General features: G+C 39.1%; 1 non-coding gene across 1 annotated transcript; it reads right to left on the bottom strand.

Annotated features, from left to right (window-relative positions):
* Positions 1-2,377: 2,377 nt before the first annotated feature.
* Positions 2,378-2,439, bottom strand: LOC126017201 (U7 small nuclear RNA). Its single transcript, XR_007498844.1, has one exon. It is a non-coding gene; the product is annotated as a U7 small nuclear RNA (small nuclear RNA).
* Between the last annotated feature and the right edge of the window lie 14,277 nt (positions 2,440-16,716).

The raw sequence follows: 16,716 nt of genomic DNA on the forward strand, positions 1-16,716 counted from the left end.
CATGGAAGTGGCATGGAGGATGAGAGGCTTGACTAATCCAGAAGAGTCTTCTGTTGCTTCTGCCAGTCTGGTAGGTAGAATGCTGTGGGGTCCAGGAAGACTAGGAAAGGGAAATATCTTAAGTATTCTGTTACTTCCCCAGTGGCACAGCAGATGCAAGAGAAAATGCAGAGGAACCTGTTGAACAAGACCCATCCAGGCTTCTCTAGTCACCTCTCCTCCTCACGAGACCTCCCCTTGAAAGAGGAGGTTGGTTCTTCCTTGCTAGCAGAGGAGTAGGCCAGCACTGGACACCTACAACTGGCTACAAGACATTCATTTGCTGAAGTCTCTTGGGAAGGGCTAGGAAATGTTTGGCATGTAAAAGCAAGCTGGCACTCTGGGTTTCTGGATGGACTGATACAAACTAAAGGTTAGACACATAATCAAAGAAGAAAAGGAAGCTGTCTTAGCAAACACATACTGCTGTGAAGCCATGGGTTTGGGTTCCAAGCATTTGAGGCTTGGGCTCAAACTGGGCTGCCCGTTTCACTTTTTTTCCCTCATATCTGTAATCTCTCTACTACGTGATTTTATTTTTATGAAAAAATGCTTCAGTGGAAGAAAAATGAATTCACAGTCTAGGATAGTGAGATCTAGGCCTGTAAGCTGAATGTTGAGATAAATGCAGGTGCATGATAAACAAGGGGTGCCTGTTTAGGGAGACACATGAGGATTTCCTCTGTAATACCTTACTAAGTGTGGTGACTCTTCATGTGCAGCCTCTGTGCTAGCAATCTATACTGGGCAGATCCAGGCCCAATTCCAGAGGCCAGAGATGTATACCCAAATTTACTATTATCTATATATTATAATAAATAAATGTCTATTATTTACATAATAAATAACATTATTCATCCATTATTTTATTATAAATAAAGCATATTATATTAAATTGTATATAATGAACAATATATTTATATTATATAATAGTATACTAATATTATATTTATTATCTGCTTATAATTTATTATATAATAATGATATTATTTATATACTTTACTATTAGGTACAATTTGTGTGTCTGCAATGAGCCAAATGGAACATTCAACCCAGAGTGGACTGCAGGAGGTATCTTTGTTGGATTCTTCCTTTGAAGGCCAAATGTGGATAGTCTTTTACAACTTTCCTCAAGAATTCACCAGGATTCATTTATATTCAAAATTAACTTTGAAAGGAGTAGAGGATCCCCTATCTCAATTAAAATCTGACTTGGTGATTTCCTTTTTTTTGTTTGTTTTTTGTTTTTTGTTTTTTTTGGGTCACACCCGAAGTGCTCAGGGGTTACTCCTGGCTCTATGTTCAGAAGTAGCTCCTGGCAGGCACAGGGGACCATATGGGATGCCGGAATTCGAACCACTGACCTTCTGCATTAAAGGCAAATGCCTTACCTCCATGCTCTCTCTCTGGCCCCTCACTTGGTGATTTCTATGCATAATATGCACATAACATTTGTCTGAGTCCATATCTAAGACCTAAGGTTTTTAGCTTTTATTGTTTTGTTTTGTTTTTGAGTCACTCCTGGCTCTGTGCTCCGAAGTCACTCCTGGCAGGACCGTATGGAATTCTGGAATCAAATTGAAGTCTGCCCAGAGTTGACCATGTGCAAGGCAAACGCCCTACCTCTGTGCTAACTCTCTAGCCCCAATATTGTGAAAGAAATTCAATGACCATTTTCTCCCTTGTCATTTTTCTTCTTCTTTCACTATGCTACTACAATTTATTTTATTTTTATTTTATGGCCTAAAAATTATTGGATCACATTTGGTATTCTACAAAGGTAAAATGGAAAATTTATTTGAGTGTAGAAAACCTGTACTACTTGCTTCGACAATGAGATGTGTGAACCCTTAAGGATGGGAAAACACCAGCCATGATGAAAGGGAAAAGACATGCTTGCCAAATTTAGAACCTACTTGAAAACCAGGGGTTCTAAGTTTAGAATTATACTAAAAAACTTGAGCTCGCATTGCATTTGGCACCTGTTAAAAATAATTCTAAGATACTAATTAAGGGGAAAAATTATACTTAGTAATTCTAAAAGTCTTTATTGACTCAATAGACAGACCTGTATTTAGAAGAGAAACACTATTTTCTAATTAAATATCCTTTCAAAATAATGCTTCAAAATTGAAGGGGCAAATATTTTTCCCACCATCTTTAAAATATAACAAAATTGTGTAACTTTGAGCATGACCAAATATTCTGGGTAACTGTACAAACTTTTTGTTTATATATAAAACATAGTTTTCAAATAAAGTAATTATATCTTCTGGCACAAACAAAAACTCTTACCAGTAATTTTTTACTTTCTAATTAATTTCTTTTTTTTTTCTTTGGGGGCCTTCCGGTGGAGACCAGAAGGCCTGCTGGACAAATTCTAAAAGAGCTGTAACACTTTTTTTTGGGGGGGGGGGTTGGGCCACACCCGGCGGTGCTCAGGGGTTACTCCTGGCTGTCTGCTCAGAAATAGCTCCTGGCAGGCATGGGGGACCACATGGGACACCGGGATTCTAACCAACCACCTTTGGTCCTGGATTGGCTGCTTGCAAGGCAAACGCCGCTGTGCTATCTCTCCAGGCCCGAGCTGTCACACTTCTAATTAATTTCTAATAATACAAATATTATTTTTTATTTTTATTTTTATTTCTTTTTTATTCAAAAATGTGCTTTAATTGTAAATGTTTTTTTTCATCTTTTTTCTTTTTTTCCCTTTATTTAAACATCTTGATTACATATATGATTGTGATTAGGTTTCAGTCATGTAAAGAACACCCCCTTCACCAGTGCAACATTCCCACCACCAATGTCCTGAATCTCCCTCCATACCACCCCACCCCCACCTGTACTCCAGACAGGCTTTCCAGTTCCTTCATTCATTCATATGATTATGGTAGTTCTCTGTGTAGTTATTTCTATAACTGCACTCACCACTCTTTGTGGTGAGCTTCATGAAGTGAGCTGGAAGTTCCAGCTCTCCTCTCATTACCTCTGAGGATTGTTGCAAAAATGACTTTTATCTTTCTAAAAACCCATAGATGAGTGAGACTATTGTCTTGGAACAGCAAGCATGTTACCCTTTAAGACAGTTCTTCTAACACCATTAAGAAATTTACCAAAAAATATAAAAATAAGGGCCGGAGAGATAGCATGGAGGTAAGGCATTTACCTTTCATGCAGAAGGATGGTGGTTCGAATCCCGGCATCCCATGTAGTCCCCCAAGCCTGCCAGGAGCAATTTCTGAGCATGGAGCCAGGAATAACCCCTGAGGGCTGCCAGGTGTGACCCAAAAACCAAAAAAAAAACCCCCAAAAAAATAAAAATAAAAAGGGGCCGGAGAGATAGCGTGGAGGTAAGGCATTTGCCTTGCATGCAGAAGGATAGTGGTTCGAATCTCGGCATTGCATATGGTCCTCCGAGATTGCCAGGAGTAACCCCTGAGTGCTGCCAGGTGTGACCCAAAAACAAAAAACAAAACAAAACAACAACAACAACAACAAAAAAGCAAAAAACCAAGAAATGTATCAAAGGCTAGAGAGAGAAAAGAGATAATATGTTTGCTTTGGATACTGCTAACCCTGGTTCAATCTCTGTCTGCCAAGCACCAGCTAAGAATGACTCCTGAGCATAGAGCCAAGAATAAGCTCTGAACACAGCCAGATGTGGTATTCAAACAGACAGACAATAATAGGGGTCAAAAAGAAAGCTCAATGAACTGATGTGCACAATTTGTGTTCAACCAGCCTCCATCTTTTACATTGCCAGCTCCCTCAGAACTATCAAGAGTGACCCTCCCACAGCTCTGAACCAGGAGTAATACCTGAAGCATTGCCAGGTGAAGCCCCCACATAAGTTAAAAAACAAAAGCGAATGAAGCTGGTGCAATGGCACAGTGGGTAGGGTTTTTGCCTTGCACTGACCCAGGTTCAATCCCTGGCATCCCATATGGTCCCCTGAGCACCTCTCGGAATGACCCCTGAGTGCAGAACAGGAGTAACCACTGAGCACTGCCAGTTGTGGGCCAAAACCCAAAACACACACACACACACACACACACACACACACACGCATGCACACACCACATATACATACACACACAAAGAGAAAGAAATGAATCAGATGGCCAAGGATGTGGCTTACTGATAGAACACATATATGAAGCCTTAGATTTGATCTCTGTAAAATACAAAACAAAACAAAACAAAGAAATGGATCAGAAGCTACTGTTTTAGGCCAAAAAGATCCGAAGTAGAATATCAAGAACTAATACTGAGGAGAGAGGGGGGACGAAACAAATACTGAAGGAACTGGAGAGATAATACAGCAGGTAAGGTGCTTGCCTGTACTCAACTGACCTAGATTTGATTTCCTGACACCACATATGGTCCCTGTATCCCCAGTAGACGTAATCCCTGAGTGTAGATCATAAGAAAACCCTGAGTACTTTTGGCTGTAGCCCAAAAACCAAAACCAAAACCATAACAATAGCAACAACAAAAACTAACCCTCTAGGGCTGGAGAGATAGCATGGAGGTAGCGCATTGGCCTTGTATGCAGAAGGATGGTGGTTCGAATCCCAGCATTCCATATGGCCTGCCAGGAGCAATTTCTGAGTGTAGAGACAGGAGGAACCCCTGAGCGCTGCCAGGTGTGACCCCCCAAAACAAAACAAACAAACAAAAAATCTAACCCCCAGAAAAAAACACACTGTAAATGCAAAAACCATTGCAGGTATAAATGGGAAAGGACTTGTCTAGACTATTTTCAAATTGTACTTGATAGGGCTGGGAAGAAAGTAGAGGGGTAAAGTACTTTCCTTGAATGCTTCCAACTTTGGTTTTATTCAGAGCACCTTATAGTCTCTTGGGCCCCCACCATACCATTAAATTTCTTGTTTGTTTGTTTGTTTTGCTTTGCTTTTGTTTTGCTTTTGTTTTAGGGCCACACCTGTGGTGCTAAGAAGCTACTTCTGGCTCTGCGTTCAGAAATTACTCCTGCCAGGCCTGAGGGTTCCATATGGAATTGCTGAGGATTGAACCAATGATAGCACCCTATCTACTGTACTACTGCTCTGGTCCTTGTATATGTTATTAAATAAAAAATAGGTAGTTACCAACTTATCCCAATAGCTAATAGCTTTCCTTAAGCTTTTATTTCATTTGTTTTATTAAGATAAGGGACATAGGTGGCTTGAGAGATAGTGGGTAGGACACTTGCCTTGCACACAGCTGACCTGGGTTTCATCCCTTGAGCACCATTAAGAATAATGATTCCTTAGTGCAGAGCCAGCAATAGTCCTTGAATATTACTGGGTGTGGTCCCCCAAACCATATAAACAAATAAGTAAAATTAGTATAAGATAAAACATGGAGATTAACATTTCTACGTTGTGAGACAAATAAAAATACAACCTTAGATTCCCTAGATCCCTTGGGTCCTTCTCAATATAAGGCTTCCCATATTTTTCTATCCTTTACAATGAGCTAAATTAATTCTCTTGTTTATTAAAACTTCTTATTTATAATAAGCCTACTGTTTGGGGCCAGTTTTCTTCTTTTTTAATGAATAAAGAAAACTAGGAGAGATTATCTTTATGAGAACAAAACAATATTTTATTTATTTTGGGGTCACAGCCAATGGATGTTACTTCTGGCTCTGCATTCAGGAATAATTCCTGGTGGCATTTGAGGGACCATAAGGAATGTGGGGAATCAAACGCTGGTTGGCTGCATACAAGGCAAACATCCTACCTGCTGTACTATTGCTCCAGCCCTCCAAACCCCCAATTTTCTTGAACCTCTATGAAGAAGCATGAACACTGTCCTTCACTAAACTAGATAAATAGAGAGATAGCTCAATGGGCTAGTGCACATGTTGTGAATGTAGGAGGCCTGTTTTCATCTTTAGCACCCTGAAAATCTCTTTGAGTGATGCTGAGGACTAAACTGGGAGTAATCCTGATATAACTCAGTGTGGACCCTACTCCAATCCAAACCCACTAAGAAAATCTGAAAAATCTGAATAGTTCACTGTGTAGTTGCCTTCCACAGTCCTTATTGCCTTTGCAGCAAAGTCCTGGATCCTGAAAATATGTCTTCCAAGCATTCCAATTCTTCAGCCTGTAAAATTCTCTCACAGAAGTAGCTCATGAATATATTTAGTGTTAAAATTAGGTCCCCAAAATACTTTGTGCCATTGTGCCTTTTTGCTTTATATATATTTATACATTATATATATATTTATATTTTTATAATGCCATTTTTTTATATTTCCTTTGCCTTATATTTGTAGGTCTTTATTTCTAGCCAAAATGAATAAGCATTTTATTTTATTTTATTTTAATTTTTTTTTTTTTTTGGTTTGGGGCCATACCTGGTGGTGCTTAGGGATTACTTCTGGCTCTGCACTCAAAAATCACTCCTGGCAGGCTCAGGGGACCATATGGGATGCCAGTATAGAACCTGGGTTCGTCCCGGGTTGGCATCATGTAAAGGCAAATGCCCTACTGCTGTTCTGTCACTCCAACCTTCTGAATAAGTATTTTAATCTAGAATTTAAGAACCAAGAAGCAAATTTGGTGGTGGTAGTTAAGTTTTCCTGAAAGGGAATGTTGTTCTTTGTGGTTCAAGCAAAGATTCATTGCTGATATTCAGCACAAAATATACATGGATTCTCTATTTTAAATATCTTATTAGATCCTAACACCTGGAGCAGACTACCATGGAAACTCTAGAAATAGACTCACATATAAATGGTCATTTGATTTTTAACTAGAATAGTAAGAAAGGAAAGGAAGGGGCCAGAGAGATAGCATGGAGGTAAGGCATTTGCCTTGCATGCAGAAGGTCGGTGGTTCAAATTCCGTATCCCATATGGTCCCCCGAGCCTGCCAGAAGCGATTTCTGAGCGTAGAGCCAGGAGTAACCCCTGAGCACTGCCAGGTGTGACCCCCAAAAAAATTAAAAAAAAAAAAGAAAGGAAAGGAAATGGTTTTCAACAAATTCTGCTGAAACAATCTCATAACTAGATAGGGGGAAAAACACTGACCCTTATTTCACAATATACCCAAAATTTACTTTTGTTGTTTTGGGTCACATCTGGCAGTGTTTGAGGAAACTATAATGTAGTGCTGGGGAACAAATTGGAGTTGGCCATATGCAAGGCAAGTGTCTTACTACTTGATCTCCAGCTCAAATATACACAAATTTAATTCAGAATAAATGATAAACCTCATGCAAACAAAAACCTAAAAAAAAAAACCTTAGAGTTTAAAGGAGATAAAATATATCTTTAATAAGAGAGGTTGAAACTCACATCAAAGAGAAAAAAATAAATTTCATAAAAACTTTAATTTTCTTCTCAGAAAGATACTATGAAGACCAGAGAAATAGCTCAATAGGCAAGGGAACATGCTTTCTATGAAGTAGGTCTGGTTCAACCCCAATGAGGTCTCTAGCTCTGCTAGGCATAACCCATGAGTTAGAAGCCTGGAGTACTCCCTAAACATCACCAGAGGTGGCCTCAAAACAAAAGCAAAAGCAAGGAACCAGGACTGGAGAGGTAACACAGATATAAAGGTACTTACCTTCCAAGTGGCCAATTCCAGTATGATCCATTGCAACTCCAGAAATGATACCTGAGCAATAACCCTGAGCACTATCAGGTGTTGACCCCTAACTCTCCCCCACCTCTCAAAAAGAAAAAAAAAAGAAAAAAAAAAGAAAAAAAAGCCCCAAATATCTCTCTCTCTTTTTTTTTGTCTTTCCACTCGTCATTGATTTATTTCCTCAGAAGCTGAAAGCCCATCACCTTGTGGAAAAGGGCGAGGTGAGCAAAATGTCTCTCAGGGACGGCCAGTCAGGTCAGGCCCAGATGTGCAACAGCACCCAGTCCCTCAGGTGTCCCACACACACTCCGTTCCGACGATGACTAGAGGTCATTTAAACCCTGACTAACATCTGACACAAGTGTCTGCCTCGCATCAGGACTTTCTCTCCACAAGTCAGTCAAGTCAATCGATAGAGAATGTCTCCTCCTTGTCAAAGGCAGGAAGGAATCCTGGCATGATTGAGACTCCAGCGGTGCTGGCTCAGGCCTTCGGGCCTTCAGGCCTTCACTTCAGGAACTCGGGTGGCTTTTGAAGTGCTATCTTTTTTGTTTGTTTGTTTTGGGTTTTTTTCGGGCTACACCCGTTTGATGCTCAGGGGTTACTCCTGGCTAAGCACTCAGAAATTGCCCCTGGCTTGGGGGGGACCATATGGGATGCTGGGGTATTGAACCGTGGTCCTTCCTTGGCTAGCGCTTGCAAGGCAGAAACCCTACCTCTAGCGCCACCTCGCCGGCTCCTGAAGTGCTATCTTTTTACACAGTTCCCTCCATCCTAATTTTTTGCATTTACCATTCTACTTTTTGTCTCTATGAATTTGTCTGTTTGGTAACTCTGACAGGAGGAATAATAATAATAATACATGTACATTGGTTCTGGTTTATTTAACCTAGAATAAATTAGCCTTCAAGTCTCATCCATGTTGTAGCCTGTGTCAGAATGCCCTGCCTCTTTAAGGCTGAATAAAAATCCAGCACGTTTGTACTACATTTTGTGGATCTCGGGTGGAGAATTGAGTCATCTCTACCTCAGAATGCCCAATACTTTTTTTTTTTTTTTTTGGTTTTTGGTTTTTGGGCCACACCGGCAGTGCTCAGGGGTTACTCCTGGCTGTCTGCTCAGAAATAGCTCCTGGCAGGCACGGGGGACCATATGGGACACCGGGATTCGAACCAACCACCTTTGGTCCTGGATCGGCTGCTTGCAAGGCAAAGGCCGCTGTGCTATCTCTCCGTCAGAATACTTCTACTAATACTAATACTTCTATTTCTATTTCCTGCCTAAGTTCTACTCAGCTCTTGTTAGGATTGATTTAATAGTATGTTTACTTGTTTTGCTTGCCTTTCTCTTGTGGAGTGTGTGTGTGTGTGTGTGTGTGTGTGTGTGTGTGTGTGTGTGTGTGTGTGTGTGTGTGTGTGTGTCCTGGCTCTGTAATCAGGAGTTATTCCTGCCTGGAGGGGGTCAGAGGACCATATGGGATTCCAGGGATTAAATCTGCTGCTTGCATGGCAAGAACCTTAACCCCTTAACTACTGTAATATCTCTCTTGAACACCTTTTATCCCATGCTACTGATAGTGATGATGGGATCTTTTCATGCCTTGGAGTCCTTTATGGATAATTTTATTTCTTTCTTATATATTTAGCACCTTGTCATTTCCCCCATTGGTCCTATTTTGCATGAGAATAGCTCCCTCTTCCACATAGCAGAAAACCCTTTGAATATCTAGAGATCAGAGAACTTCTTTCTCCAGGATTTATCACAGAACTTCTTTCTCCAGAATTTTTCTCATTCCTCAAAAACATGGTGACAAGAGCTTTTCTGCAGTCCTGATCTAACTTGATCTATGTCTCCAAAATGGGGTGTCTGAAACTCTTTAGATATCTTTTATCTTTTGCTCTTTTGCTACAATAGCAAAGCCTAATAATATGCTGTCAAGCTGAGCTCCAATGATGCTGCAGTTCATTTAGAATAAATTCAAGCATTTACTATTTAAAATATTATTATTTTATTTCTGGATCATATCCAGTGAAGTGCAGGGTTGTTTAGAGGAGCATGTGGTACTGGGACTGGAATCTAGAGTTCTGACACAAAGTCATTTGAACTTTCCCTTTCCTTCTCTCTTCTTCCCTTCTAGTCCCTTCTTTTCCTCCCCTTTCTTTCCCCTTTCTCCCCTCCCCTTACCTTTCCTTCTTTATTTAATACACTATTAGCATACTTCTGGGCCACTGGATAAGGTATGGCTAAAGGAAGAAGGTAAGGGTTCAAGATAGGAGAGAACGTTTTTCTTACCAGCTTTGCCATTTATTAAATGTTTCTTGCTTCTGATAGCAAATGTAGTTCTTCTCCACACCCACACCTCCCATTAGGCCTCCTATCAGTTACTTACCAAGCTTTAGTGCCTAATAAGCAATGACTTCTCAACAATCTGCCTAGACAGCCCCTCTAGCTGGGCCTCCTCCTTGATGCATCAGTTCTATCCCTGATAGCCACTGAGCCACTGTGGTAGGTGATTAGAAGCAGGAAATTCTGGCAACTGCCATGAACACACTCATCCTGGAATGCACTTAATGTAAAAGTATCTGGCAGTTCAAACAGAGTATTAAATAAAAGCTTTACCAAAAAAAAAAAAAAGTGTGCAAGGAAGGAATAAAAAAAAACAAAATTGCATAAGGGAAATGGACTACAAGAAGCCCCAACCTCCCTTTTTTTTTCTGTATAGCTAAAATGTGAAACTATCAGAAGATTTAAATATATATATATATATATATATATATATATATATATATATATATATATATATATATATATATATGTTTTTAGGCCACACCCGTTTGACGCTCAGGGTTACTCCTGGCTATACGTTCAGAAATCGCTTCTGGCTTGGGGGACCATATGGGACGCCGGGGGATCGAACTGCAGTCCGTCCTACGCTAGCGCTTGCAAGGCAGACACCTTACCTCTAGCGCCACCTTCCCAGCCCCTAAAAATATTTTTGTAATGAGGGCCACACTTAGCAGGGCTCAGCTGTTTGGAGACACTCCATGTTGTTCAGTCCTAACTTTAAGCTGACAGCACTGGGGGAGTCACCAAGGTACACCCAGCATTGTTGAGGCTCATGTGGTCTCAGGGATGGGACTTAGGTCCTTGAACATGCAAGGCATGTGCTCTACTACTTGAGCTAAGGGGAAAAAAAAAAACACCTCTAAATCAATCTTTGAAGGATCCAGGGATGGTTCAAAGGACTGGAGCAGGTGCTTAGGAAGCAGAAACTCAGACAATATCCCCCTAAACTCCCAGCAACAAGTTTGGAGAAGACTTCTCCTCTCAGCAATGTCTGGAGGCCCAAATAACAAAATAAAATGAAACAACAGAGGAGACTGTTCATCATTGTTGGTGGTTTTTCAAAAGTAAAATAATGGATTAGGAGTATAAATTCAATGGGAAGGCTCTAGGATTCTCTATGTAGTAGCACATTTCATGAATTCATCTTTTCCTATGGTTGAGTAATATTCCACTGTGTTTATGTACCATAGTTTCCTTATCCAGTCATCTATTCTTGGGCATTTGGTTGTTTCTAGATTCTGGTTATTGTGGATCATGCTGCAAGAAACACAGGGGTGCAAATATCTTTTCTCTATTTTATTTTGGGAGTTCTTGGGGTATATTTTAAGAAATGAAGTTGCTAGGTCAAGTGGAAGTTCAATTCCTAGATTCTTTATAAATGACCAGATTTTTTCCTAAAAAGGCTAACAGTCAACATTTCCAACATCAGTGAATGAGACTTTCATGTCCCCACATCCAAGCCACCACTAGTTGTTCTTGTTCTTTTATTTATTTGATATATTTTTTATTTAAAGAAAATGCATCACATAGTTGACATAACTGATTATAATACATTTGTTTCAATATAATAGAAAGCAAAGTTATTAAAAAATAGAAAGTAGAAAGAAAAATTAAAATTAAAATGGAAGAGAAGAAAAAGTTCAGTTGCAAGTATATTTATAAAAATTATTGTATATCCAATAAAGTCATTAATACAATAGCAGAGATAAAATACATAAAAAAGATATGTATGTGGCAGTTATTGTTTGCATAGGGACAGCAAAATATGGGGAAAATAGAAAGGAAAAATCTTTGGCCTAAAACAGGGAGATCTTACCCATGAAGTATTCTTGCATAAGACCAACTCCAGGCTCCAGAAATAGTAGGTTGTCCAACCTCAAAGTCATTCTCTGTGGTCCCAGTAAAAGTTCTTCATAATCATGGTCATTGCTGTTAGTTTTCTGTACAGATCTTATGGTGAAGTCAGGGTGACTCAGAGTGTCTTCTGGTTTCTTCTCACCTTTCAGTGGTAATACAGAGAATCCTGCCCTGAAAGCAGGTTGTTGCTATTACTAAGTCATCAGAGTGTCATAAGAACCTTCTTTAGAATAAGTTGATGCCAGGGCAGCACCTTCCTGGTAGAAGTTTTGTTCTTGTTGTTTTGTTTTAGTTTTTGTTTTTTGATGTGTGACAGTGTCTTTGGTGTGAAATGAAATCCCAAATCACATTTTACAACCACAATACCTTTTTCTTGTTCTCACAAAAGTATTCAGGATGATCAATAAGTCTTCATTCATTGTAGATTCCCTCTTCTCCTTTAAAAATTGTAGCTTTTACTCTGGACTTCTCAGGATCATCAAGCCAAAAGCATACCCTTGAGAAACCACCTCTTCTATTATGCTACCTTTAATGAATTCTGTAATAACTATCCAAAGTCAGAAAATTGCTGAATTCACTTAGGAAAAATTAAACTCTGTGCCTAGCTCAGGATTTGGTGAATGTGAACCCAAAATCTATTTGCCAATCATCCTGGAATCATCTAAACACCTACTACCTGTAAAAGTAAGTACAAAATTCAAATAAAGTCATTTGATAGTTTTCAGGGTCATAGGTTAAATGTGAAATTCATTATCAATATAAATCTTAGAAGCCCTGGTCAGATGAATGCCCAAGGTTTAAATACATATGTATATATATAAATTATGGTTGTGGAGATTTGTGTGGATATTTTATAATAAAGACCTAAAACAACAATCATTATTTTAAGATTTGGAAACATCTCAAAATGCATATATTTTCTAGTGCAAGGGATCATCACATACCTCAGATTCTTAAGGAGGATATGGTTTCCAAAAGTTTAAGAATGTCTATTGTAGAAGAAAGGCACGATTTAAAACAAGACAAAGGATTGAGGGAGATGGTTCAAAGGGCTAGAGTGCATGCCTTGTGTGCAGAAACCTGGGCTTGATTCCAAGCACTGCATGGTCTCCTGAGACTTTCAGGAGTGAGCACTGTGGTGAGAATAGCCTTCAAGCACCACTAGATGTGCTGCCAAAGCTTAAAACAAATCAAGACAGGCCCGGAGAGATAGCACAGCGGCGTTTGCCTTGCAAGCAGCCCATCCAGGACCAAAGGTGATCGGTTCGAATCCCGGTGTCCCACATGGTCCCCTGTGCCTGCCAGGAGCTATTTCTGAGCAGACAGCCAGGAGTAACCCCTGAGCACCGCTGGGTGTGGCCCAAAAACCAAACCAAAACAAAACAAACAAAAAAAAACAAACAAGACATTACTTTTTTGGGGGGAGAGGTTGGTTTTTGAGTTACACCTGGCAGCGCTCAGGGGTTACTTCTGGTTCCATGCTCAGAAAATCGTCCCTGGCAGACATGGGGAACCATATGGGATGCCGGGATTCGAACCACCATTCTTCTGCATGAAAGGCAAACGCCTTACCTTACCTCCATGCTATCTCTCAGGCCCCAAGACATTACTTTTGTATATTTCTATATTATACACATGTAAATGAAGTCAATAAAATAGTAAACAACTACCATTCAGCAAACAGCAAGATATAATAGGTCAAATATTATAAATAACCATAGTAGTGCTTAAACATGAATATAGACAAAGCTATTCCAGCATTTCAATATTATCAAGATTTTGTTATCTTTTTTTTGGGTGGGGGGGGGGGTCACACCTAGCGGCATTCAGGTGTTACACCTGGCTCTGTGCTCAGAAGTCGCTCCTGGTAGGCACTGGGGACCATATGGGATGCCAGGATTCAAACCACCGTTCATTAGAATCAGTTTCATAAGATTTTCTTATCTTAATAAACATAAAATAAGTTTATCAGGGAAAATCCAAACACAAATTTCATCTAAAATAAAAATTACCATTATACTTGTGTTATCTAAGTAAGAAAAAACTTCAATGACATAACTTAAAGACAATATTGATTATAAATAATGACAGTTAAACACACTGCTTCAATTATAGTATCTCATTTTCCTATATCAAATAATAAAAATTCATTTTGTACATGCTATTAAAAGATTGATTCAAAAACATATAGTATAAAACTTCTTCCATAGCCAAATTTTACAGACAAAAAATCAAAATCAGAGCTTGAATCTTTAGAGCAAGGATCCACTTAGAGTATTTTAAGAGTAATTCTCAAATTGCTGAAAAGCATCATTTCTACAAATACATCTTGGACGTGAATTTTAAAAATTAGAAGGCTAACTATGATTAAAATAAAAATTATAATTAAAAATTCCAATGAAGAAAAACAAAAAGAAAATTAGAAGGCTAGAGTCAGCCATATAAAAATCCATCAAATTATGAGGTGCTCCGCTTTTATTTACATTTAAAATTTATTTATTTATGAATATGTTCATTTGAAAATTTTTTATTGAAACTGTAATATATAGGCACTGATCTAGGTGCTAAAGTTATAGCAGTGAACAAAAGAATCCATAAAAATACAATACTTATTTTGACATTCAGATACAAAAATGTTCAGAATAGAATATCAAACCAATGATGCCTTCCTCAAGCCTGCCCTAGTTCAGTTTTCCCCTTTTAAGTAATGCGGGCTTTGAGAGTAATGTGCTAAATTGCATACTCAGGGGTCAGACCAATAGTATAAGTGAGTGGACATCATTCTTGCTTGCACGTAGTCAAATGAAGGTTTGATCTTTGGCATTATATAGTCCCCAGTACCTTGCTAGTAGTGATCCCTGAGCATAGAGCTAGGGTGAGTAAACCCTGAATAACACTGTTGGTGGTAGCCCCAAACAACAGCAATGGCAACAACAACAGCAATAGCCACATGTATATTCATTAGCATATTGGGTGCAATTCAATTATTTTTAGTATTTGCACTACCAATATTATCAAGTTGTTTAATAAATTTTAAACTGGGGAGCCACACTTCACAGTACTTGAGGTTTGTTCCCAGCAGTGTATGGGGTTCTGTTCTAGGAATGAATCCAGGTCATCTCCCCTGAGATGTGAATTTCTTCCCTATATGTGCTAATATACACATTATTATGGAAACAATTCCACTTAGATCATGGAGATATATAGATATATATCACTTTATTTTTTGGTTAAAACTATTCGTTCAAACTCATCTATACAATGTATATAGCCCCTCTGATATATTTCCCCTCCCCCACACCAGAGCCCCTTCTATTCCCTCATCTCCCAATCTGAATTTGTTATCTTCTTCTGTTTACCCTCAGTTCTTTAATTTATTAGGCACCAAGACCGACCTCCTGCTCCAACAGTTTCTGCCCTTTCGCACACCCCTACAAAGCTCATTATTACTCCTTAATTCTCTCACCCCCAACCATCAGTACCCCACATTTACCCTTTTTAACTTCAGTGCTACACAGTCCTAATCACAGACCAAAGTCGTGCATTGGATTTAACAACCCCACCTATTTCAAAAGACATGAAATAGACACATATGTCTTTTGAATATTTTATGTGTATTTTCTTTAACAGCTATAACACTTTCTAAATATTCTTTTATCGTGATGATTCTAGCCACTGTTTATCTTGTCTTTTTGTGAGCTATTCAATAAGGAATTTTGGTGGAAGAGTCCCTCAGTTTAATGCTCATGATTGAACCATGTCATGGGGATTGTTGGACTTGTTCTTATGGCCCCCATATGCGCCGATAGCGCTACGTGGCATTGTTCCTTGTTTGCATAGGCATATTAACATGGGAAAATACTTTACATATAAATAAGTTCTTATCTAATAGATATTGGAACACACAAATCTCGTAGTGCAATGAGACCTTAAGCCCTGAACATTGATATAATGACCTGGCACAGGCCTCTGAAGAATGGGTATCCTCCATTCACCCCTGAACCAGGGAAGCTATCTATGAAAATCCAAGGATTTTTATAACAACACCTGGAAGCAATCCTCTACCAGGGAAGACCCTACCACGGCTCTGACATCGACCTGCTCAAAAGAGACTTCCCTTAACACTAAGAAGACTTGACAACAACAACGACCTGCTTACGGGACAGAGTTCTCTGCATTGCCCTTTAATTGTGAGGTGAAACGAGAGGACGCTCCGCACCATCCTGACTGCACTGTAGGATGTGCAGATTCCAGGATCTTTAATACAAAAATATGATACCAACAACAGAGACAGTGTGAAAAATAAAAGTATTGGCACTACAGACAATGACCTGGATTGGACAACCTTGTTTGCCTGGAGCCTAGAGTTGGTCTTATGCCAGGAAACTTCAGGGGTAGGGTCTCCTTGTATTTAGGCCAAGGCCTTTCCTTTCCATGTCCCTCATATTTTGGTGAGGCTACGCAACAATAATTGCCACTCTAACACCGTTTTTTACTGTGCTCCTTTGACTCTAATCCTTAAGAAAAACAACCCACTTAAACTTTTGAGGTTAACTTAAACTAATATGTATGTGCATGGAAATGTAAAAAAGTACTTTGCCTTCAATGTTTCAGAAGTTACATAAGTTTTATGGCTTTAGATTGCTTTGTGTGCTGCTAATAAATATTATATACTACAATCTGGGGACTTGAGGGACAAAGTAATTATACATGGGTTCTGTTTTTATTTTTATTTTTTTATTCTTTTTTTTCTTTTTTTGTTTCGTTTTGTTTTTATTTTTCTTAATGTTCTTTGACTGAAAGTTCAAAGTTAAGACATCAGCAATGGGACTACTGAGAATTCTGTTTATGGGTGATTGTCCTTTCA

Source organism: Suncus etruscus, chromosome 8 (assembly GCF_024139225.1).
Source record: "Suncus etruscus isolate mSunEtr1 chromosome 8, mSunEtr1.pri.cur, whole genome shotgun sequence".
Taxonomy (NCBI): Eukaryota; Metazoa; Chordata; class Mammalia; order Eulipotyphla; family Soricidae; genus Suncus; species Suncus etruscus.